This window comes from Rattus rattus, chromosome 2, assembly GCF_011064425.1.
Source record: "Rattus rattus isolate New Zealand chromosome 2, Rrattus_CSIRO_v1, whole genome shotgun sequence".
NCBI classification, from domain to species: Eukaryota; Metazoa; Chordata; class Mammalia; order Rodentia; family Muridae; genus Rattus; species Rattus rattus.
In genome coordinates, this window is record NC_046155.1 from 32379458 (window position 1) to 32405299 (window position 25842).

The 25842-nt window shown below is 43.6% G+C and overlaps 1 protein-coding gene across 3 annotated transcripts in view; it reads right to left on the reverse strand.

The window, feature by feature from the left end:
* The window catches only part of Sgms1 (sphingomyelin synthase 1), a 265773-nt gene that overhangs the window by 211879 nt on the left and 28052 nt on the right, over positions 1-25842 (reverse strand). For all 3 annotated transcript variants that reach the window (XM_032891806.1, XM_032891803.1, XM_032891804.1), the window contains exon 2: positions 22921-22999. The gene's annotated coding sequence lies outside the window, so the exon portion shown is untranslated. The remainder of the gene's footprint in view (positions 1-22920; positions 23000-25842) is intronic.

Sequence of the window (25842 nt, forward strand, 5' to 3'; positions counted from 1 at the left end):
TACAGTAACCAGTATGGCCCCTCTAAGTGGCAACTCTGAGGCTCATCTTTCTAAAACTCTCCCCAAAGTAAAGACTGACTTTAAAAAAGAAAATAAAATTGTAAACTCAAACATGTATTTGCATTCCTGAGACCAAATTCCCCCTACACACAGGAAAAAGCAGTTATGAACTCAATATGGATTTCCTTATTTAAAAAAAAGAAAAGAAATGGGGGGAGGGGTAATGCTACAGGATACAGAGAGAGAGAGAGAGAGAGAGAGAGAGAGAGAGAAGAACAATATGGACTAGTTCTTTTTCACAGCAATAGAAATACAGATGGGAACATGTGATCGTGAAAGGCATAAACTTTGGTGACAGACAGGCCTGGCCCCAGTGCTGACTTCAGCCATTATTAGTATCCTGGGCAGGAGACTTTCCCTCCCAGAGTCTTCCTGTCATTTCCTGGAAAAGAGAGTGATAGGGCTCGAGATGGGGTCTAGGAGCCAGGGTGTTAGTCTGCAAAAGCAACATGGTGGTTAGTCACTGCCACTCCTATGTTAGGGCTGCCAGCCACCTATCAACCACCTGGGAATCTAATGTTAGCAATCTACAGCGGGGCAATGTGCTGGGACCTGCAAGGGCCTATGGGAAAGCTTGTCTGGGCTTCCTCAGTTCTTCTTCCCAGAAGGAAACTTGGAAAACCAACAGATACATCCTTTCAGACTTCACTACTGAACCAGTGTTCACCACCTGCAGCAAACTCCTCAATTCCGAAGACAGGAAAGAAGCAGATCTCAATTATGTAAAATCACTGAGTACAAAAGAAACCTCTTCCAGGAAATCCATTATTGATCCTCAGGTCTATCCTTACGATGTCAATACTTCTAAGAAAATGAACATTCATTTAGGGCTTTGATGATTCCAAACATATTCTTTTAACAATCCTGAAAAAAAAAATCAATATAAACCAGTTGTTTGCAACTTGTGGGCTGTGACCCCTTTAGGGGTCAAACAACCCTTTCACAGGGGCTGCCTAAGGCAATCAGAAAACAAGATTATTTATATTAGTACTTATTAAAGTAGCAAAATTACAGTTATGAAGTAGTAATGAAAATATTGTTGTGGTTGGGGTCCCCGCAGCATGAGGAGCTGTATTAAAGGGTCACAGCCTTGGGAAGATGGAGACCACTGGTGGACACAGAGCCTGGAAGTGTACAGCTGACGCCACCAATGGTAAACACTAACCCCGATGAGGTGGAAGCCAACCTGGTCTACACAGCAAGCTCCAGACCTGCATGAAGTTCTTCAAACGGTGAAAGTAAATGATGACCAGGATGACCAGTGGGTACCACAGTGCGCACCTATGACTTCCAGGGAAGAGAATGGGCCAGAGCTCAAGGCCAGCCAGGGTAGGTCACATATTTGTAGTCAGCCTGAAGCACAGAATGTGACCTTTCGATGGGAACCTTAATGGAATCAGTTTCTCTTGCCATTTGTTTGAGATAGGAAAAAAAATCCAAGAGCCCTCAATATTAGACTATTAGGGCTCTAAGTAGGAACCTTATGGACACGGTAAGAAAGAGCCTGAGAGGTCACAGTTCTTACCTCTGGCCAATTGCAAGCATCAAGCTTCTAAACAAGCTACTGGCAGAAAAATTATGGCCACCTAATAAAGTCAATTTGCTTTATAAACAATATCTTTCCATAAGTAAATGTAAAAGGTTTAAAAGGAAAAGAACTGTTAGACATCTCTATTGGGTTGTGTTGCCAATGCTCTAGACATAACCATTCCGTGTCCCAGAGAAGGATCATGAACCACCAATATCAACTCTAATAGCTAAGATTTCAAGAGACCACCGTAGGCATTAAGAAATAAGGCTTAAAAATCAAAAGGATAGCGATGAGGAAAAGCGAGTTGGAATCTGGATGTAATTCGGAGAGCCTGGTACTCTTTCCATTCTCCTGCAAGCAGCACTGTTGCTTCTGGAACGGGTTTGGCCACAGAAAGTGGCACCATACAGAGCCAGCACAAAACAATACATGAGTATAAATTTAGCACCGTAATACACCTAATATACATAGCATCTACTGTTTATTAGTGCTACCACACTAAGCACTGTATGTAATATGCACATGTATGTCATATATATAGCTTAGATTTAAAATCTATAAGATCTATATTCACATACAGAATCCTTACAGATATATAAACACATTACTTACACTCAAGTAACCCTCATAATTACCAGAGGCAAATGGTGTATCCACTTGGTGGATGAACATCCTATAAATGTAAAAGGATAACTGACCTTGCCACAGCTAGAGTCAGGGAGGGAGGATTTGTCAGTGCCTTTTACGCACTGTATCACCAAAGTCAGTTCCTAGGACAGCCGACAGTCACGCAGGATGGTGACACAGACTAACACCATGCATCTTGTTAGTTTGCGGACAAGTCCAGCTGTCTCTCGTCTCTTTAACTGGAAAGAAGAGACTCAACACTGGCGTTCCCTCTGAGCTGATCGCACTAATATCATCGAGGTAAATGCAGGTGAGGGGCAAGGACATCCTCCTTCAAGGCTCACAGCCCTTCTTTGGGATAAATAAAGCAACTCTGAGAATATCACTATAGGTTAAATTTGTGACCGAGGATATGGACTTCTGCAGTACATAAGTTAGCCCACCTACCAGAGGCTCCCCAATAATTGGAGACTCTGTTGTGAGGAGGGGGCAAAGTTGAGGAAATCTACCTGCTTTAAGCTTCTCTGCAGCTTCTAAGTCCCTGGAGGCTCTAAACCAGAGAAACAATGAGTCACAATGGTCTCCTCTACCCCACCAACTCCACCGTCACCTGTGTTGCAAGCATGGTGCTGTTTGTCTGTTTTAATAACTCATTTATTTTTATTTTATGTGCATTGATGTTTTGCCTGCACAACAGGCCTGTGTGAGGGATCCTGGAGTTACAGACAGTTGTGAGGTTCCACGTGGGCACGTGGGTGCTGGGAATCAAACCCAGGTCCTCTATAAGAGCAGCCAGTGTTCTTAACCGCTGAGCCATCCCTGCAGCCCTGAAAGTTACGGTTTTGTTCAACAGTGTACCTGAGGGAGTTTCCACTGCTGCCAGTCTGACTCCATGGCCTTGATAAGGCTAACAGCCAACAAAAGGCCAGCAACCGACTGCACTGCTATCCGTTTTCTACACTGGGTCTCAGACAAAAGGCTGAAGAGCTCTTTGTTGGTTCTGAATCCAAACGTGAAATGTAAATGCCTGGGTCTTTTTTGTTGCTAGGATAAAATGCTAAAAGAGAGGTTTTATTTTAGCTTACAATTTGAAGGAACACTCCACCATGGTGGGGAAGTCCTCCACACAGGAGCCTGACTGAGGCAGCTAGTCACACGGTGTACACAGTCGGGAAGCACAGAGAGTTGAGGGTTTGTGCTCAGTTATTTCCACTGCTCGGGGCGGGAGGGGAAGGTCTTCTCACATCTGTTAACCTAATCAAGCAACCCCTACAGGCACACCAGACGCCCACTCCCAAGGTGATTCTAGATGCCATCGGGTTGACAGCTGAGATGACATCACAGCCTGCTAAGCAGAAAGGCTTGCCTTCTATTTCCTCTGCCCTCCCAGTCCTCTCTCCTCTTGTCCTACCTGCTCTGCACTGACCCTTCCTAATCACATAAAACAGTGAAATACACAGTGAGAACCCTCTGCATTTTTAATCCTTCATAAGACCCGGCACCAAGTCAGCTTCCTTGAGCCCTCGGCCCGTGCTCTCACCAATGCTGGCAGCACCGTGTTAGGGTGCAGGGTTGATAATGTACCTTGAAAGTAGGGTTCCGAATCACATGATCATATTAACAGATACAGAAAGGACCTAAGGAAACATAACACCTTTTACAGAATAAGTAGTATACAAAAGAAAAAAAATTAGGCACAGAAGAACCCACCTCAACACAATGATACTGATCAAGAAAAAGCCCAGAGCTAACATCATACCACATGGAGAAAACTGAAACCCTCTGTAAACCTAAACCAAGAGAACCAACCATGACTACTACCCCCATTTTGTGTGATCCTGGAAGACTCAACCAATATAATTAAGCAAGAAAAAGAATTCCAACGCATGCAATCTGGAAAGGAAGAATTAAAATCATCTCTGTTTCAAGGCAACATGATCAAGTTTGTAGAAAACCATAAAGATTTCACCAAGAACAAAGTAATGAGTAAAGTAACAACAGGCTATAAAATAATGAGTAAAGTAACCGGCTATAACAATAAATCCCCAAAAGCAAGTTGTATAATGAATGCGTCGGAAAGAAAAATTAAGACAAAAATAATCTAACATAGAAACAGAAAGGGAACCTTCACGCATTTATTTTTGTTTCTACTTATGTGTATGTATGGTGTGGTATGTATGGTCATATCTGTGTGCTGGTGCCCTCGGAGGGCAGCAAGTGACACTGGATATCCAGCGGTTGGGATTAGAGGCAGTTGTAAGTCACCTAAACTGGGTACTAAAAACCAAACTGAGGACCTGCTGAAAACCAGTGTGTGCTGTGACCTACTGCCCCATCTCTCTAGTCCCAAGGAGGTGGAAAGTCATTTAAAAGTAAGTCTAGCCAAGTGGGTGACACACACATCACAGAAAACTCTAAAACACTGCTGGAAGAAAGATGCCCTATGTTCATGGAAGGCAAGAATTGACCCTGTTGAACGCTCACATTGCCCATAAGCCCACAGACGTGATGCAAGTCCTGTCAAAATCTCAAGCACGTCTCTTACAAAAATAGAAAGAGAAATCTAACAATGTATGTGCAATTACAGAAGACCCCAAGTAGATAAAGCAGCCTTCACAGAGAAAAACAAAGGAAGCTGGAAACATCACACTTGATTTCAAACACGGTACACAGAGTTACCGCACTCAAAACAGGGTCGTGCTGGTATAGGGTGGATTATTGGCACAGAATCCAAAGGCCAGAGAATAAAGACACACACACACACACACACACACACACACACACACACACACATACAGAGAGAGAGAGAGAGAGAGAGAGAGAGAGAGAGAGAGAGAGTCAATTCATTTTCAGAAGGGGTGCCAAGAATTTACAATGGAGAAAAAAAAAACTAGTCTCTTCAATCAGTGGCTCTGATATTAAGAGAACCCAAGCAGATTCTATCTTACATCATACACAAAAACTACTCTGAATAGACACAGACTGTGGATATGGCTCAGTCATACAATACCTGCCTCGCATGTACTAGGCTTAGCAGGCAAGCAAGCATGTGTACACACACAGACACACACACACACACACACACACACACACACACACACAGACACACCACCCCAAAAGCCACCGACATAATTGCTCTAACCCCCTGTCGTGCACACTACTGTCTTTTTCTTGAGCCTGTCCCTCCTCCCCACCTCCTCTCCCCTTTCTCTCTTTCTGCCCACTTAAAACTATATTAAAACATTCTCTTCATAAATTTTAACTTTGCTTCACAAAAGAGGATTCGAGATTTAAACATGAGATTTCAAATAACTCTTTGAAGAAATTAAGTATAACAGCAAATGCACAAAAAATAAGTACCCGAATAAGATGACATCTAATTAAAAGGCTTTTATACGACGTGTATAACATTTACAAAAATGAAAACAGAACCTACAGCATGGGAGAAGAGTATATGACCGTACATGTGATGAAGAGTTAATAGCAGACTATATAAAGAATGTCTAAAAAGAAGTTGAATGTCTATTCCAGTGAAGCCATTCAAATGGCCAAGTATGTAAAAAGAAAAAGAATGTTCAACATTACAAATTGTCAGGGACATGGAATCAAAATCATGACCAGACAATCTCCACACCTGCTAAAATAGCACAAAGAGACAAAGTTGCTGAGAGGTGACGCCACATAGCATAGCATCTGACTGGAACGTAAATCTGGACTTCAGCTTCCATCCCAGACCCACTAAGAAGAGAGGAAAGAAAACAGACAAACCCAGGTGGGAGCACAGGGCCTCGGAGCATTCCTCGTCATGGTGTGTGGACTTCCCTTGCTCTGCTTTCTACCATTACCTCACTCTGTGTGCACCCATTCATGTACAGAGGCCAGGGACCAACGGCAGGGGTCTTTACTGCTCTCTGCATTTGGGGTGAGGGTAGGGGTCAGCTATTGGACCCAGAGTCTCTCCTTGAGCCGGGAGCTCACCAACTTCGTAAGACTGACTGACCAGCAAGCTGCAGGGATCCTCCTGTCTCTACCTCCCTAGTACTGAGAGGATATGTAACACCACATGACATGGTTGCTAAGAATCTAGTCTCAGGTCCTCACACTTGCATAAAAAGTACGTTAGCAACTGAGTCCCCTCCCAGCTCTGACCCAGCTCTTTCACGGACATATTAGGGCGCATTATCAAGGCTTCCAAGAACAGATGTCTAAGTTAGGGCTTCTATCACTGTGAGGAGACACCATGACTATGTCAATTCTTACAAAGGAAAACATTTGATTGGAGCTACCTTACAATTTCAGAGACTTAGTCCATTGTCATCAAGGTGGGAAACATGGCAGTGTCGGGCAGACACGGACCAGAGGGAGCTGAGGGTTCTATATCTGCATCAGCAGGCAGTAGGAAGAGAGTGAGACACTGGGCTTGGCTTGAGTTCTGAAACCTCAAAGCCCACCCCCAGTGACACACTTCCTCCAACAAGGCCACGTCTCTAATCTTTTCAAATAACGCCACCCCTGTGAGCTTATGGGGGTCATTTTCAGTCAAACAAAAAAACTCTATTTACAACCTGGGCAGTTAGAGCCAGGATTAAAGATGTCTTTTCAGTATCTGGACCCAGAGGAAAGAAGAAATGGCCCCACAAGCCTCTGGAGTCCTTTTAGTCCAGAGACTTTTTCTTGTCTCCCAACTTCTGTTCAGTGACAGGGTAATTGGTGTTTGAAGTCCAGAAGATGGACATGCTGGCCCTTGGTAAGGACTGCGCCAGTGCTGCATGGGTCTTGATGCTTGGGCATTTGTCACTCATCTGATAGGCCTTATTCTGGGGACTCTTGAACAAATCAGAGTTCACCTGAAGTATTTGGACATATACTGGTGTGGAAAGAGATACAAAGTACAGTAACCCAAGAGAAAGTGCGAGGAAATCTCTATCCTAACTTTCGTAACCTTTAGTAACCAGAGGAAATACTAAGTCTACATGACCTTTTTGTGTCTTAAGGGAGAATTCTAGCTGCCTAGTCTTCTGAAAACCACAAAAAGTTTGAGCAATTAATGTAGTTGCCTTGAGGGATCTTTTTTTCATGCTAGTGTCTATGTGTAGTGACTGTCCTGGTGAGAAATGTGTGATATCTGTAGTGATGTCCTGGAGAACAATGGGTAATTTGTTGGATACAGAAATAGTCACATCAGATTCACACAAAAGACTGTATCCAACAGGTTCAGAAGGCACAGACCTCTCAGCAGCCCATGGAACCCTTTTGAAAACAGACCTAAGAACATATTCCACTCCAGAATGACAGGAACTCCAACTCTGCTAATGGACCATAAGGGTTGGTCATCGTAAGCTACCCCACCACATTTGCTGTTGGGATGTTCCAAGAATCACATGAGTGCTGTCACTAAAAGCACTACTTACATATGGGGCATGGGTTGAGAGTGGGTGTAGGTTGAATGACATTTGAGCTGGCGGTTGTAGCATTAAAGTATAGGAGCTGGGATCTGTTCCTTCTCTTTGTCTCTCCCCTGATGACTTTGAAACAATGGACACTCAAGGTCTTTATCTTATGGCAGACCTAGCAAAAGTTCAAACATTCAAGAGTTCACTGTAAACTTGGGAATAAGAATCAAATAAGTAGAAAAAGACTTGGTCATTTCAAAACAAAGTTGTTTCTTCCACAGATGTTTGTTAAAGTTACCTTAAAATGTATTCCTATCTGAGTCGGAGAAGCAGGGTGCTTGCTGTATAAGCATGAGAGCTTGAGTTTGGGCTTCAGAACCCATGGTCAAAAAACCAAAACACAAGAGACGAGCATGCCAGCCCGCATTCGGAATCCTAGCATTGGAGAGGGAAAGGCTAGCTCCAAGGGTTCACTGACCAACTACCCTACCAAATCTTGTAAGCTCCAAGCCAGTGACAGACCCTATCTCAAAAAGCAAGGTGGTCAGCTTTAAAGAATGGTTGCCAGGGTTGAGGGCTGTCTTACAGCCTCCACATGCATGTGCATACATATACACATGTACCAGCACACACATACACATACACACACACACACACACACACACACACACACACACACACACACACACACACACCTATACACCATAATATAGACACAGAAAAGTTTGGTCATGTAGACAGGTGATCATAATTGATTTCTGTTTCAGTCCCTCATAAATATAACTTACAAATGGGTCTTCATAAATTCCCAGTGTATAAATAGTTTAAGATTTCTATTCTTGTGCCTTTGCAAAGAGTAATTTTATAAAGAGTTAAAAGTCCATCGTGTGAAGTTCTATATACAAAAATATGAAGAAGTAAAGTTGTGTTTTGGTGAAAAGGGCATATTTATTCTAAATAAAAACTGCTTCCAGGTAAGAAAAGAAGCTAAAAGCTGCCACCAGGAAAGGAAAGCATCAAAATAAAGTAAAAACAGAGTTTAAAAAGACAAGAAGAAGAACAGCTTCAGAAACCCCAAAGGAAGTGAGAGGATGCTGGAAAAGTACAGAGAAAAGGATGGGCAGGTTCCAAAACCAAAAGCTAACGGACATGAAAAGTCTCTAAGACCCCAGGACAATAACTGTGGCCGACCTCACTGCCACATCCACAACTTTTGAAAGGTCACCCAGCTAACAATCAACCAAGAAACTCTGGAGCTAAATCAAACCATAGATCCAAGGGACTCACCAGATACACACAAAATACCGCATCCGGCAGATTCCAAAAGCATGGTCTTCTCAGCAAGCAGCTCGTGGAACCCTGTCTAACGCAGACCACACTCTAGGCCACAAACTGAGTTTGACAAAACATAACAGAAATGAAATCATCCCTTCCATCTTCTCAGGTTACAGGGCAATAAATCCAGAAAATGGCAGATGCTACACAAGTACATGGAGACTTGATACTGACTCAAGAACAGCCAGCAAGTCATTAAAGAAACAAGGCCACTTAAAAATCCCTAGAGTGCAAAGAAAACAAAACACAGTCCAGCAGATGCTTTGAGAGATGGCCAGGGCAAAGGAAAGTTTACATTTAGACACACACACACAGAGAGAGAGGAGGGAGAGAGAGAATAGAACATTTATGCACAAAAAATCTGTGCTTACACAAAAGAAATGGAGAATAAGCCAGTGTTGCACCCTAAAGTCTTATTAAAAAAACAAGAAAAATCAAAACCCCAAGCCAGCAGACAGCAAGACATAATAAAGATGAAAGGAAGGTTAATGCAACAGAGACGAAAGCAATAAGGCAGAGACAGAAAAGCTTGGTTCTTAAAAAAAAATAATAATAATAATCAAAAGTGACAAGCCCCTACCCAAGCCTGACGCAACTTGGGTGGGGAGACACCAAATTAATAAAAAATAAATAAAAAAAAAAAAAAACAGAAAGAGGCAGTTTCGACAGATTGCAATGAAATCCAAAGGCTCACTGGGTAGAACTTTGAAAACTTAAGATTCTAAAAGGCATGAAAATCCAAAAATAATGGATCAATTCCTGGACACACACAAGCTATCACCAGCAGCTACAGGACTTAACCAGATCCACCCAACAGAACAAGATGGAAGCTGGAAAACAGAGCAAACCAACCAAAACAGCCCAAGGTCGGACACACGTACCAGCAAATTCACCTAAACACTGAAGAGGAGGCAACACCGGCTCACACCTCTCAGGGAATAAAACCGCAGGCACCTGTCAGACACATCTGCAGCCCAGCACTGCTCGGACACAAAAGCCGAGTACAGGCACAACAAAGAGAACTACTGCTACAATGTTTTATCTGTTTGTTTCTTGGTTTTGTTTTTCCAAGATAGGGTTTCTCTGTGTAGCTCTGGCTGTCCTAGAACTCATTCTGTAGACCAGGCTAACCCTGAATTCACAGAGCAAATCTAACTGCTTCTGCCTTCACATGTTTTAATTAAAGGCACACTCCAGCACCTCCCAGTGATGCAAAATTTCTTAATAAAATTTTTGCAAACTAAATTCGGAAACACACCTAATCAGTTTCATTCCAGGATCCAAGCAAATATGGTTCAAAATACAGGATTCAGAATATATAGTATGTGTGTGGTGATTTGAATAGATTTGGTCCTCATAGAGTCCTGTGTTTAAATGCTTGGCCACAGGGAGTGCCAGTATCAGGAGGTGTGGCCTTGTTAGAGAGAGTGTGTCACTGTGTAGTGGGCTTTAAGACTGCCTGGGCTCAGGTTCCACCCAGTGCGGAAGGCAATCTCCTCCTTGGCTGCCTTTGGATCAAGATGTAGAACTCTTGGCTCCTCCAGCATCACGTCTGCCTGCCTGGGACCATGTTTCCCACCATGATAATAGACTGAACCTCTGAAACTGTAAGCCAGCCCCAATTAAATGTTTGCCTTGGTCATACAAATAAGACAATACTAAACTGAAACAACATGTAAGCACACTTTCAGTCAGGAGGCACACGATCATCCAGACAGATGTAGAAAGGCACTGGACAAATGTTAACTTCCCTTCCAAAACACAGGCAAGATGAAATGGGAGTTACAGACAAACAATCTAATATTGACAAGCTATATCATTCTTTAAGTAAAAAATTTAAGTTTATTCATAAAAATAAATTAGAGTAACTTTTACAGTCGTAGTGTATTACATACAAAAATGATCATTTTCACCCTAAAATCCTATATGAGGTGAACAAGAACACTTGTGTCAGTAAACATCCTCCAACGTTCTATCCAGAGCTATATAATCCAGTGTCCATCCTTCACAAAAAGCATTTACTGTCAGGTTCACTGAAAATGACTTTAACAGGTTCCTGTTTCTCAAACTATTTATTCTTCAGACACTTGCTCTTGTAAGTTTTCTATCTTATGAGATGGAAATCTTGTAGAGCTTCGAATTGCTGGACAGCCAACATTCTGAAGTCGTGCAACATCTAACGAAATCTTGTGAGCGACATTCCTACAATACTAAGAATTGCCACAGGATGGACAGAACCTTGTGGGACTCCAGGGAAATTTCTGATGGCTTGAATTTGGTCACTGGCACTGACCCTGTAACCTGTGACTGTCACACACACACACACACACACACACACACACACACACACACACACACACACACAAATATGGGATCTGTTCAGACCAATGGGAACAGATGGTTTGTCAGGAATGTCCCTGGAGGGAACTATACAGAGGTGCTGGGTGCAGTCCACCAGGACTGAAATGAACATGCCGGGCATGATGACACACACCTATGATCCCGCCCGAGAGACGAGAGCAGGACTATCTCAAGTTCAAGGACAGCCTGCACTACCTCAGGAGCCCCAATGTCAACAATAAAAATGGAGTCATTCGTGCAGTCCTTCCAACAGTAACTAAATGGTTCTCATGTATGATGGCCTGTTAATGTAATTCCTCCACTGGAACTCCTTCTCCGCAGCTCCTATTCACAGAGCTGTTCACAGGAGAGACAGCTCCCAAGAATGCATAGCACGTCTTCTAGTTTGGTCTCTCAATTCTGCTTTGCAGTGGTCTTTCTACCTCCAGCTTCCAACATCCATCTCTTTCACCTGTGTACTTCAATTCTCACCATGTGTCCCTTCAGGGATGGTTGCTGGTCCCTGTCAACTCGTCAGGTCTGGAATCGCCTGGGAGGCCCACTTATGAGGGATTATTTTGCTTAGCCTCTGGGCATGCCTGTAAGGAAGGGAAGACCCAGCCTAAAAAGGGCTCAGCCCGTTGAGCCAAAGCACTTGTTGGCCACACCGGATGATTCAACACGGTCCACAGTACATGCAGTGGAAGAAGAGAACAGTCTGCCAAGACGTCATTCCCTAGCCTCACCTTGGACTCCTTCAGTCCAGACCACTGATATGAGAACAACTATCTGCTGTGCAGAGCCTGTGTGTGGAAGCAGATCATCTCTCAGGAACCGTACTGGGGCCCTAGGGCTCAAGAGTGGTTTTCCGACTAAGAATTTCTCCCTGACTGCTTACGGGACCTGAGCTTAGAGATGGGCAGATGCCCGTCGAATGCTCAGTAACTCATACCTTCTTCCCGTCCCAGCTCGCATTCATCTTACTGTGGAGAGCAATCATCACTCAAACAATGTCCTAACTGGGGCATCCACACGAGGATCTCATGAGGTGCCAGCAATCTCTAAGACGCCCTAGCAATCAATGACACTGGTCTCAGAGCCTCTGTAGATTCCCCGCCTCTTGTCCCAGCTCTCCTGTAGCAACCACCACAGCTGCAGCTGGAGAGCACACCCCTTTTGGCAGAACAGTCAAATTCCATAAATGCCACCCGTTCTCTCATCCCCTCCATAAGCTGGAGGCGTCCCACAATGGACAGAATATTTCATTCACCCGCTGCTGGAAAACAACTTTTCTCATAGAGGAACTGGGTAGATAATTCTCAACCAGATGAGGGGTCTATTCATGACAATCTCAAGTGACAAATGACAAAGCTATTCTCTGTCTCATAATACGTCACATATTTTTTTTGAATCAGAATCTGTGTCACAAATTTAACCCCTTTATTTCCTGGTAGTACTTTTGAGGTCACCCATTATGCAATAATCTCTCTCTCTCTCTCTCTCTCTCTCTCTCTCTCTCTCTCTCTCTCTCTCTCTCTCTCTCTCACACACACACACACACACACACACACACACACACACACACACACACACACACCCCTTCTGCCAACAGAAATTCGTTAAGGAATACAAACAACAGTTACCAAACACCGAGTGCCAACATCATGTTGGCTACAGAGTGAAATCTTAATAACTGTTGTCCCTCAAGCACAGAATCGAAATGTACTTGGAAACTGTCTTTAGTGGTTCTCTGGCTCTTTATCCAGGAATCTATAAATAGTGCCGAGCTAGGCTCTAAGCACTGAGCATGAACTAATTCTAGCAAGTTCAGAAAGTGGTGGTTTTTGCACACAACCGTAATAGTTCTCCTTTTCACTGAGACAGAGAGGGGAGGGGGCAAAAAATTGTTTTCCATTTGCTGGCACTCAGAATTCAGAAGTTTTTTGAAAATGCAAGCTTCTTCAGATCAGCTAAAGAAAGCCAAGGAGATACTGGACCCATAATGGGCTACTTTGAAATTGGGCACATAGGCAGAAGTAGCAATTGTAATAATTTATGGGGGTGACAATATGCAGGAAGCCCAAAGTAAGCATGGCTCAGCTAGTGTGTCACTATACACAGGGTCCCCTCTTAGCGCCCAAGATCCTGGTGGGCTCAGCTCACATGGTTCACATTAATACCATAGAAAGAAACAAGGAGGCTGGCTAGAAGGGTGTGGCAAGACAGAAGTCCAGAGCAAGTGAGGAGTCGCTAATTAAACAACAAAGGTCCCTTTCTTAACAAGCAAGAACTTATGCTTTATTTATATTTAATTTAGCTAAAATTATTACTAGATTGTAGTGGTTTTCAAGAGACAAGAGTGACTTTCTAAACACAGGAAACTGTGGGTCTGGGCTCTACAAAGGCTCCTAGGGTGTGTCCAGGCCAGTTCAGATGGAAAGTAGACAGTTTAGTACTCAGCACTACACATCCAAGAGGAAGAAACACAGGCAAATTTTTCTAGCAATCAACATGGAAACAGGGTTTCCTGTCTGTCTGGGTAGGGAAGTGAAAGGCATTGAGGAGTGGCTGTTGCGTGTCACCACAGCCTTCAGAAAACGAGGCCTGCTATCTAGTGACCACCAAGGCAAGAAACATCTTACTGCAAAATGGCCAAAGCATTCCTCCAAACAGCTGTGCACGATGTAGACAGTGAGCGAACACCACATATTCAGAGAGAGAGGAAGCCATTGAATTGACCACCAGAGAATTAAGAAATAATCCACAGCTAGTTAGACTGTACTAAAAAAGAAAGAAAGAAAGAAAGAAGAGAAAAGAAAAGAAAAGGAGAGAAAAGAAAAGAAAAGAAAAGAAAAGAAAAGAAGAGAAACCATTCTGCCCTCCTAAAGTTGCTTCTTAGGTGCAGAACCCTGCTCTCAGAATTAAGGTTAAAACTTCTTTACCTACCCATTGGCAATCTGAACCCGAGTGCTTCCTGGGAGCTTTTGCTATAAATAAAACTCACAAATTTAGCCCAGATCCCTAGGCTGTATTTATGTCTAATCTCTCTGGCCCAGGAATGTCCTTTGTGGGTGGCCAGTAGCAAATAGATTTAAAGTCTATTATTCTGCTCTTCATGGGAAACAACTTAATGTGTCTGCTGCATTTTAATCTAAGGATTATATGCTTAGCCCCTGGAAAATTCCCTTTAGAAACATCAATAGGCGTCTTTTTAAGCATTTTTTTAAATCGGGAAACCCAATTATCATTTACACATTTATTGGTACTTAAGGCCCTGACATAAAAAGCCTTTAAACCCAAAAAGTCGAGGCAGCTGTTGCAGACTTAACAAGAAAGCCAGTATTCTACTGGGACCATCTAAATGCATACCACACCTTGAAATAGCGTTAGAGTGAAGACTCACCCTGCAGGTGTGTTTGACCAAAGGCTGATGCTGCAAATTCTGACCTCCTTTTGTTGCTGGCTTATTTGGTTTGGGTTTGGGTTTGGTTTTTAAGACTTCCAGATGGACTTGAAGTTAAAAAGAGCAAATACATTTAATGCCTCTCTTCAAAATTCTCAACACAAAAAAACATTGTTTCTTTTAAAAAGGCAAAAATCTCCTAGGACAAATACGGCAGGAACCAGATAATAAAATCTTCAAGTTGTTTTTAAAGGTAAAAAAATGAAGGGGATAGATGTAACAGACAAAAATAAGGCATATCTTCTAATTTGTGAAGCCCCATTCTGCCTCAGAAACAGACATTCCAAAACCACCAGGTGTATAAAATATCTAATGTGAAAAGGGGGGGGGGGACTTGAAGCAAAAGTGGTGCAGAAAAATAAAATTTCAAAAGGTAAAAAAGTTAACCTCAGAATACCTACTTAGTTTATAAAAACACTCAGGAGCTATCAGCAACAGAAAATAAAATAAACCTGATCAATTAACAACTTTAGAAGGGTTCCAAGAAACATTTAAGTTATCCTTGGGAAGAGGCGTTTAGAGACGAGTCAACCATCTTGCAGCAGGTCCTGAAGGATGCTGGGTAAACACTGGGGAAAGTCAATACTGCATGCAGCACAGAACATAAAAGGAATGAGCATCTCCTTCCTGGTGCTGTGAGCTCTGTGCCTTCCTGTGCTCTGGCCCGGGCGCACCCAGGAGCAGGGGCATATTTGTCTCATAACTCCATGCTCCACGCCGTCCATCCCTGCAGGTGATGGACGTCATCCCTGCCTGGGACTCCAGGTAAACAGATACTTGACAAGCCACAGCACAGAGAAGAAACACCTACTCTGGACTCAGCGTAGTCTCTCCTAAACAAGACCCCAAATCAGCCAAGTGGTGAAGCCCACATTCAGGGTGGATTTGCTTGCTTCAGTTAACCAATTAAGAAAAATCCTTCACAGGTAGGCCCAGGGCCACCCTGAGCCACTCCCTCCGTCCCCAGGCTCTCTTCCCAAGTGCTCCTCGTTTTTTTTGTAAACTCATCTTCACAGTGCTCTTTGGACCTCAAGAAAGAAAAAAAGGAAGGAAGGAAGGAAGGAAGGAAGGAAGGAAGGAAGGAAGGAAGGAAGGAAGGAAGGAAGGAAGGAAGGAAATCAAGAGGCACAACAGAAGACTCTGTATAGAATCGAGAATCGCTAGGTGTTAGTGTTCTCACAAGGAGCCTGGATGCTGGGAGAAGGTGAGCAATGCCCTCCCTATCAGCAACTCAGTGATTTCCAGCCAGAAATTCTACACCTAGCCAGGCAATCAATTATACATGAGTGTCACACTCTCAGGTATAGAGCAGCTCAGAAGTCTTACCTCCCATTTGCAAATTGTTAGAAAGCTTGCAAAATTAGAAGGTTAAAGAAGAAAAATCAGAATATGGGCTGGGGCCAGGGGTCGTTGGGGAGGAAGAAAGCCAATCTTTGAGGCAGGCTACAAGGACTTCTACTCAGAATGGACCTGCTAAGAATCAGCAAGCCCACGGCACCCCCCACGGCACCCCCCACGGCACCGCCCACGGCACCGCCCACGGCACCGCCCACGGCACCGCCCACGGCACCGCCCACGGCACCGCCCACGGCACCGCCCACGGCACCGCCCACGGCACCGCCCACGGCACAAGGGATGGCGCCAGTTGTGAGTGCCTCAAGATGAAAGTACTATGTGTTAAAATACTGCCAGAACTCTCCTGTAAAAAGCTGTGGTTACTCACACATGTCTTTAAAATGTGAGTGATATTTTTTAAAATTAAGAAAAAATGTAGCGAAGCTGTTAAACAGGGCATTCATGGATCCTAATTACACAAAACAAGATAAACCACGAGGTAAGGAATAGCAAGCATGAAGGGACTGGACCCTTTAAAACAAACAAACAAATGAAACAACAACAAAAGCTAAACTTTTAAAAGAAGACAATGTTGCATCCTACATTAAGCTTGACAACTTACAAAATACATACTTTTCATGTGTGCCTCACCACAGGAACCCCCTTTATAGCTGTAACAAGTTGATAACACCTGCTACCAGGCCATCCGGTCTGCACACACTGGACTCCAGGGACGCAGCATGCTCCAAGTGAGCTCCATTCTTACCTACAAACTGCTCATGATGGGAGGCTGGGGAGTATAGAGGAATGGAGATGGGGATTGAACCTGGGTTCTTCTCTCACTTAGACCACTTATCACACATCACTCTGATATATATTCAAATAGTCAAATTCATGGAAACAGTAAAATGGTTGACACCAGAGCTTAGGGAGCAGGAAAAACCAGGAGTTGTGCGATGTGATTAGTGTTTCACATAATCAAGGAAAACAAGGCTATCAACTTGGGGGTGGGGAGGACAGTCAGTGGGCGTGGAGAGTAGCTTGGGAGGAAGAAAGAGGGGAAAGGATGGAATTCAGTTTCAACTAAAAACATGTTTTAAGATTTCAAAAAGAGAAAATACCGAACAGACTAATCAACCAAAGAGCTAACGGTGTCATCCAGCCCATAGTGGCTACTGATGTTATTTTTGTTGCTGACAATTGAGAGAATGAGGGAGACCCTGCTTTCCCCTCGCTAAGAAGCACCCAGGTCAAAAGCAATGAAGTAATTGTTAATATCTAATCCCACATACTCAGCAAGGCAAAAGGCTTTAAGAATAAAGTCCTACAGAGTTAAACCAAAGAACCCATTACGGTTCCCACAGGCATTTGATAAGTTCAGGATCTGTCTACAGAATTAGAAGTTAATCCATTTACCCCCTGAGTACGTGTACATTTGGAATCATAAAAGTTAGGTGTTGAAATCAATACTCAAACATCACCACCTCCTCCTGTTAAAGAGACAATAACAGAGGGGTGTTTGGACACTAGGCATTAGCGTGAGACTCATCTGAAATCCCTGACAGTATCTCATTGTAAGTGATCTCCTGTCAAAATGAAGGCTTAAAAAAATAATAAGTCCCAAAGGCACAGCTTAGTCAAGGCACACGTGAGCTCCTCCCACATACCAGGCAGTTGCCGTCAGTGGAAACTGTACTGGAGGGCAGTGTCATGAAGGGAAGCAGGGAGTCTGGCCATGAAAATAAGCTTTGTGAATACCGGTTAACACTATTTTGTCCTTAAAAGCATAGCGTGGAGAGCCAAAACTGTGTTTTCTATCAAGGTTTTCTTTGCTTTGATAGCTACAGATGTGGGAGCTGCCTTGTAAGTTATCAACAGTAATGCTTCGACTTCCAGAGTCTTGAGTCTGCGGTAAATATAAAGAAATCATTGTTGTTGTCTTCAAAACACAACATGACCTCCCTAACTGTCTGAGACCCAAGAGCGAGCCTCCTACATTACAAAGGAAAAATTCTCGGCAATGTGGGAAAATATTCTTAATAGGAAAACAGTGACTCCCTGTAGAGAGGGCTGGCTAGAAGCCCAAGAAACAAGAAGACAGTCCAGACCTAAGACAGTTAGCACATCTCACATCCTACCGACACATTTGAATCCCACCCCACCCCTAAAGGGTGTTTGTCATCTACTTCTGATTTGATTAAACAACATTTCTGAGTGAAGGCCAACCCTAGAAGTGCCTGGCCATCCCCACGCAAGTACATTGCCACCAGGGTGGCAGAACATTAGCAGAACAGGTACAGTAAATAACAACACTGGCCTTTGGGCACAGAGGCACTTCTATAAGCGGGTCTACTTCGTATGGGTTTCTCATCTCTGCCTCCTTGATTAATTATTAACTCAAATGCCCAACAATCAAAGGCTTGACATGACAATATTGACCCTTACAGGCCACATGAGAGGACATCAACACAATGACAAGGGATAAGGAATAGTAACCACAAGGCACTATTCTAAATGCCCCACAAATGCCCATTCATTTGAGCTTTCCCAGAACCTTGAGGGGTAAAAAACCTTTGTCCCCACTGAACAGTTAGAGAACAGGGCACAAAGAGGCTGATCAACATGTACAGATCATGCAGCCAGACTTGCATACAATTCATTCATGATCTTTATCACAAGTTCATTCTGCCGTCCTAATATATCTTCTCTCAGTTCAAACAAAAGAACGCACCTCAAAATGTTATGCAAACCATAAAAAATGCACATTAATTATCATCATCACAATTAGTGAGCCTTCCAGTTCCGAATGACCTTCCCGCTAGCCAGCTTGATGTATCAGCAAAGGCAACAACCATTGACCTACAGTCCGTTCGTCTGTCTGCACTTCCACTTCAGCTAAGGAAACGTCATCCTCAGGTTCTGGAACTGAAGCACATGACCAGGACAGTTCAGTCAAAAGAGGATGGCCCACATCAGGAGGCTACGCCCCAGCCAGGCCCCTCTTTCAGGGGGGGTCCATCTCTGGGCTCAATTACCTGCACGCTAAGTGGGTAGCTTGAATTGGTTTTCTGTCACTTCCAGCCAAGAGAACCATCTTGGTACTTTCTAAAGCACATTTTGTTCTATTGAGCCTCACCGACATGAACTTCAGAACTTTCTCTTTTTTGAAAATAAATCTTGAGAGAGGGGAAAACGTAATTTTAACTAGATGGGCTTGAGAAATCAACCCTCCTAAGGATCTCATTCTTGGCAAGATAACCCCATGCAGTATAGAACATTTCAATTTTTCTCATGCCACAGAACAAGTGATTTTACCTATCAGCTTTGTTTATCTTCAGAAAATGATATTTTAGGCTGGGCCAGTGATGCAAGCCTATATTCCCAGTTACTTAGGATACTGAGACAAAAGAACTGAAAATTCAAAGCCAGCTGAGGCTATGGGGGCTAGGGGGGAGCATTTTAGCTATAGAGCTATCCAGTTCACAGTTCCTCAGGGTCAGAAGCATGACACCAATCTCTACTCGGTTACAGTGGGCCCCTGTGCAGAGCAGTGTCAACAATGGCAGAGGCCGAGCCGAGTGGTGAGCAACACTACAGACGAGAGAAAGGAACGCTCATCCTTAAAAGCTGAACAGGGTCTCATGAACTGCACTTACTTCTGAGGGCAGGACCCAACAGGCCTCCTCTCTACTCAGTAAGACCTACCTCCTCTCAGTGGCAGCATTTATCTCACGAATCTCCAGGACGTGAGCCTCTGGGAACAGACAAGTGTGCACTTTACCTCACACACTCGCTCAACTACTCACGGACCATCCTTTCCACAGTGGTTCCCTCAGAAGTCTCGGGATTTCAGAGGAAAGCGTTGTTACCCACCTGTGCCCCTGCCTCCAAGGAGGGTAAAAAGCATCGCACTTGTGGTCGGTGATGGAGGGGACAGAGAGCATCACTGGGAGCTTTAGACTTTATTCCGCCTTTGAATGTAGCACACCGCTAAATAATTACAACTACAACATCCAAGTCAACACCCAGGCTCGCTTCCTAAGAGACCTCTTGGGCTGAAAGAAGGAAGTGTAGCCTATGTGGTCTACGGTGGCTCACTGACATAATCATAGCTGGTCTGAGGAGAGTCATGCGTGGTAAGAGGGCAGACAATGAAAGCCCATAAAACACACACAAGCATTTATAAAAACTGCTAACTAGCCTACAATGATATTTCTTAGAGAAATATAAAAGCCACTATTTTACGTTCGTTGCAATGATGTCTACTGACTTCTAATAAACATAAATGACCATGTATGACCTTGAGCCAGGAAGGATGAGCAGACCAACATAGATTTGTTACTCTACATTCCACGTGGTTTTATCTTGGTTTGTTTGATTACAGAGGCCTGCGAGGCTTGCCTTGATAAGCACGCCAAAAGCTTCCCTCCCTCTCTCAGGCCAGGCAGCCTTCACACAGCCTAGAACCACCCCCCGAACAGTCTGGGTCTCAAAGCTGTAAGAACTGGCTTCTCTCACACTACACAGTCTTCCTACTAAGGTAGTCACTGGATTATCACTACATATCAAATTTACAAAACTAACTGACAGTTATCTTAATTTTAAATTAAGAAACTGGCAGTTTTATTTCCAGACTATATTTTGTTATACCTCCTAGAAAACACAAACCTAGAGCAGAATTTTTAGATTCTCAAGCACCTCTGAAATAAGAGTGCACAAACTTTATCTGATTATCATCATTTTGAGCATAAATATGGTAGCACTTTAAATATTGCTAGAGGAGAGAATAAACGCACTAGATGAGCTTAGATTCCTATATGACCACACAGATGACCTTTACTATATCTTTGCTTTAATGACATAAGGTAGGAGCTGGTAACCACTTGGAAAAAAGGCAGATCATAAATATTTCACCTCTGTGAGCCATATGATCATCTGTTGCAACTACTTACCCTGGTTTCTATTGTTACCAAACACAATTTGTAAGCAAGTCAGCATGACCGTGTTTGAATAAAACTTTATTTAAAAAAACAATTTGGCAATAAAAATATCATTTTCCCATAGAGAATACTTCCTTATATTCTTCTAGCCTTAAACGTCTTTGAAACTGAGCCAGATATACTTGGTTAGAGGTATAGACTCAAATCTCCATGATGCCAATAATTGCCTCTTACCAGCTTGGTCTATGAATGCCTTTGGGTTTACTTTCTGGAATGTTAAAGTTCAACTACTCTATCTACAACTGTGACTCCATAAGCAAAGACAAGCTCTCGGGTACAAGGCGCAGCTGATGTTCTCTTCTCTGTGCTTAAGACCTCATAGCAGCACCTACTAAGCTTCTAACTAATTTGCCGATGGCCTGCTCGAGAGAGTCTACAGGCTGCCTAGAGACACTGCAGAGTAACAGAGAGCAGAGCCAGCAGAGAGAGTCACAGGAGCAGTTGGAGTCACCGCAGGACTCAAGAAACCACACAGAGCTACCTGTGCCTGCATCTTCATCAAGTCCGGATTCTTCACAGACAGCATCAGCTGGGCAAAGGCTGGTTGTCACACGGGCACTCCATTAGAGCCATGGTAAGAAGAAACCCCACTCAATCTCCATTTCTGTGGAGGGTGGGCAAACCTCTTAAAACAATTCACATCTACTAGAATAGATGAACCTTGGTGTTTCCCCACAGTGGAATTCCTGACAGCGATGCGAAAGGGCATTCTCTAACTGTATGCAACAATGGGAGTAGTGGGTGGCTGAGTGTACAAAATAATCTGAGTTATACATTACACACACGCACGCATGCACGCACGCACACACACACAGTAAACAAAGGAAAAATGAATTTATGCTGCTGCAAGTCAAGGGAGCAGTACAGTGTCTACTAGAAGGGAGATGTGCAAGCCACACATGTATGTTTGGCTTGCAAAGTTACCTTGATTATGTATTCATGATACACGTAGTTATTAAAAGCCTGGAATTCAGAACAGGCAATAGCTACCTTACAAGAGATAATGACTCCTGTGACCAGCTCTGATGTGTAATGACTTGTAACTACAATCACTATAGAATTATAAAGTCCAACAAGTCTTCCATGTAAAAATTCTAGCTTGGAATTATTTCTGGCCTCTCTGGTGTCGACTTGAACATTATTAACATCAATTTTACATGACCACACCTGATCGTCCCATGTTCTCCTACAGATGTGAATCTTTTTTCTAAATTAACCAACATTTGGTCACACAGGTCACAGAGACTAGTGTACTATGAAAGCCATCAGGAGGAGGGTTGTTACCATCAAATCCACTCACACAACCAACCGAATGGCAGCCAAGGTGGACAGGCAGCTTACAGGAAAAGAATTAAGCACAGGGTAGCTCTTAGGCAGATCCAACACCACATCTCTATATTCCCATGGTTGGCGTCAATCCAATTCAGACTGCCTAGCTGTCCACTAATTAGATATAGTTAAAATCTTTTAATTTCTATAAATTATGAAGGGAGACAATTTCTGTTACACTCTTGTGTTTACTTATGTGATCTGGTGTCACATGATTTATGAGTGTTCTAAAATGGCAGTCATGGGAGGCTGTTATTATTTTTAGACGCTCTACACATTTTAGGAAAAAGTGCCATGATATTTGGAATGTATTCCCATGTGTTTCAACAAAAACAAAAATAATCAAAATATTTTTTAAGGGGACACACCTACCAAAACAGGAAAAAAAATTAACAAGACACTAACAACATTCAAATGTGGGTGCTGGGCACACCGTCCGTTCTGTCTGCTCTCCAGCCGGCTTGAGAACATTTCGTAGTATAAAGCTGCAGACAAGTCTTTACTCACCTTCCGAGAGGGTGGCTATCTTCTAAATACGATCGAATGGCGAGGTCTGTCCTCCGGCACCACTCAACCTGCCTTCACCCTATAAGTGACAGCAAGCGACATGTTAGCCTCAAGGAACTGTATGAAGGCAATGTTCTTTCAGTCAGTAGATGTACTTAATATATGGCAAGTCTCGAGATTAAAATAGTGCTATAACTTAAAAAAACAGGGAGAAATATGAACGTATTTTAAAAAGATCTCATATTGACCAAGGGAAATTCCAGCCTCCCTCACTCTAGCTTGAAACCAAAGCAATCCCACTGAGAACTTCTTTTTCTTCCTCTCTCTCTCTTTCATCTGAAAGTGTTCTTGACAAAAATTGCCTTGACTAGGCTATAAAGAGACATTCTGCCATATGTATTCATCGAGTAACTATTACTACAAGCAGCTAATTAACATATCCATTACTTCATGTCCTTAATTAACTTCTCTCATTGTTTGTTTCGATGTCTGGCTCTGTAGCCGAGGCTGGCTCGTTCCTCGGGACCCTCCCAGCCTGCACTCAGAGGGCCAGGGTTACAGGTAGCAGCGGCCCTGTTAGTTCTTTCTTACTGTGGCGAGAACTCTTAGCAAGTGTCCAACTCACAAGATATTGTTATTAATTATGGCCATTGTGCCCACCCTTTATCAGTGCCATGGTGAGTTTCTCTTCGTATAAAACCATTTCTAGGTAGTGTCATGGCCAAACACTCTGACCTGTAAGGGCCTGGGCTTCCTTTTGGCCTTGAACTTCTGAGACCATACTTATCAGCCTTTTTTTTTTTTTTTAAACAGTCAACAACCACAGTGAAACTGCAGGTCTTCCTCAATCCCTCTGAGGCAAAGACAGTCAGAGCCAGCCCACCCGAAGTCCAACGATATGCTAGCCAGCCAGGCAGCTGGGTAAGACCAAGTCACACTCACGCTGTTAGCACAGGACAGGCCTTCTGCTGTGGTGGTACCTACTCCATCCAATCTTCCCCTACAGTTCCTACTATGTTGACCAACCTCCCTCTAGAGAAGGTAGCTAAGAGCCAAAGAAGGTGTCTAAGATACTCAAGTAGAAAATAGCAAGAGATTAAATTCCTACTTAAGTCTTTTGACTTCTGAATCTGAGTTTGTCTCACTACACACGCTGTGCTCTGCCCCAGAGATGATGCTCTTCCGAAAAGCAGCCCAGAGTCAAAAGGCCAAACAACGCTCTCACCTGAGGGAGCACGCGGGTGTGTGCTACAACATGTTTCCTAAGAGAAGACATCCACAATCCTGCTTAATGGTACCATTAATCCTGTAATCATCACAATTACTATAATTACTACTAATAATTATACTTCCTTGTAGACACAATAACCTTCGTGTATTTCTGGCATTTTATACATATAATTCATTTTCCTGCCTTTTCCCGAGAGTACAGTTGCCCAACTTAAGTAAATAGCAAGCATCACAGGGGAATGCCGGTCACTTTCGTCTTCACTGCAATCAAAGGAAGCCCTTGCTGGTAAGGACTCTCCTTTCACACAATGGAAACCATGGTGCCAGACAGGAGCCAAGGCCAGCCCCACAAATGAAGTTCAGAAGCAGAGAGGAGAGCAAACTTTCTGTGCACAGAGGGCCATGGCCTCTCTGCTAAGCAGATGTCTGCACACGCACACGCACATGCATGCACACGAACACGTACACGCACACGTGTGATGCTCAATGGGTGAGCAAAGGCCGTGGCTGTGAGGTCCTGTCCTCTTCCCTGGTTAGCTTAGGAAGTGAGAGACGCTCTCCCAGCTGCTTCCTGGGAAGCAGGAGCTGAGCCTGCCTTCCAGAGATGCTGGGAATCACACAGGAGACCCCCAGAGTGGGAACTTGGACCCCAGGAATACTCTAACCAGCCGCTTCAAGCCACCCAAAACTAAGGGGAAATGCAGGAGGTAGTTTCTAGAAACATTGATCTCAACTCAAAGATTGTGGTGGTAGAGGTTAAGCAAATAAATTAATACCTTAAAAGTTGTTAATATTAAACCAAGAAAGAGAGTACTGTTGGTACTTGAATTCTTAAGGGAAAAAAAAAAATCCCATTTGACTTCCCTAGGCCATTTCCTACTTCACCCTCATTGGTGGAGTTTGGGAAGAGAAGTGTGAATTGCTTCTCCATTCTCTTATAGGCAGCAGTAGAGGAGGCATGGGGACGACCGTGGAATGTAACTTCATAATTACCCGTGTTCTGAAGGCATCTCTTCAAAAGCAGAAACCCCAGACTTTTGCCAGATGGACCTGTAATCGCAGCTCTGCACCACCTAGCCTGTCAGGTATCAGTGAGGTCCAGTCCTCCTCCTCATCCTCCCTAACCACTGACCCACTACAGGCACAAGCTCCTCAGTCAGGCTCAAGCCACACAGGAGCTACACTTCACACTGCTGACATTTTCCACCCTCTAATGACTGGTAAGACATTTTCATTGGAAGTGATAATTGTATGATTACTATATAAAAATAAACATCTCCCAGCACTAGGGAGGCAGAGGCGGGCAGATCTCTGAGTTTAAGGCCAGCCTGGTCTACAGATTGAGTTCCAGGACAGTCAAAGGCTACACAGAGAAAGCCTGTCTCAAAAAAAAAAAATCTAAAATAAATAAATAAACATCAATTTAGCTTTGTCTCTAAAAAGTTATTATTCTGAAATATGTTTAAAAGAGAGAAACTGTGGAAGCCAGCCTCCAAAATGGTGGCCAGTGGTCCCTGCCTCCCAGCATCCCATGCTGAATATCGCTGCTGAGTGCAAATGCTACAATAGTGGGGGAGCACCAGAGATGCTTCCACTGTTACACGAAGACTCTGCAGCTCACATCTTACTCTGTCTCTGAGGGGAGCTGGCTGCCAGGACATGAGGACAGACAAGAAGCGCTACAAGAGGAGG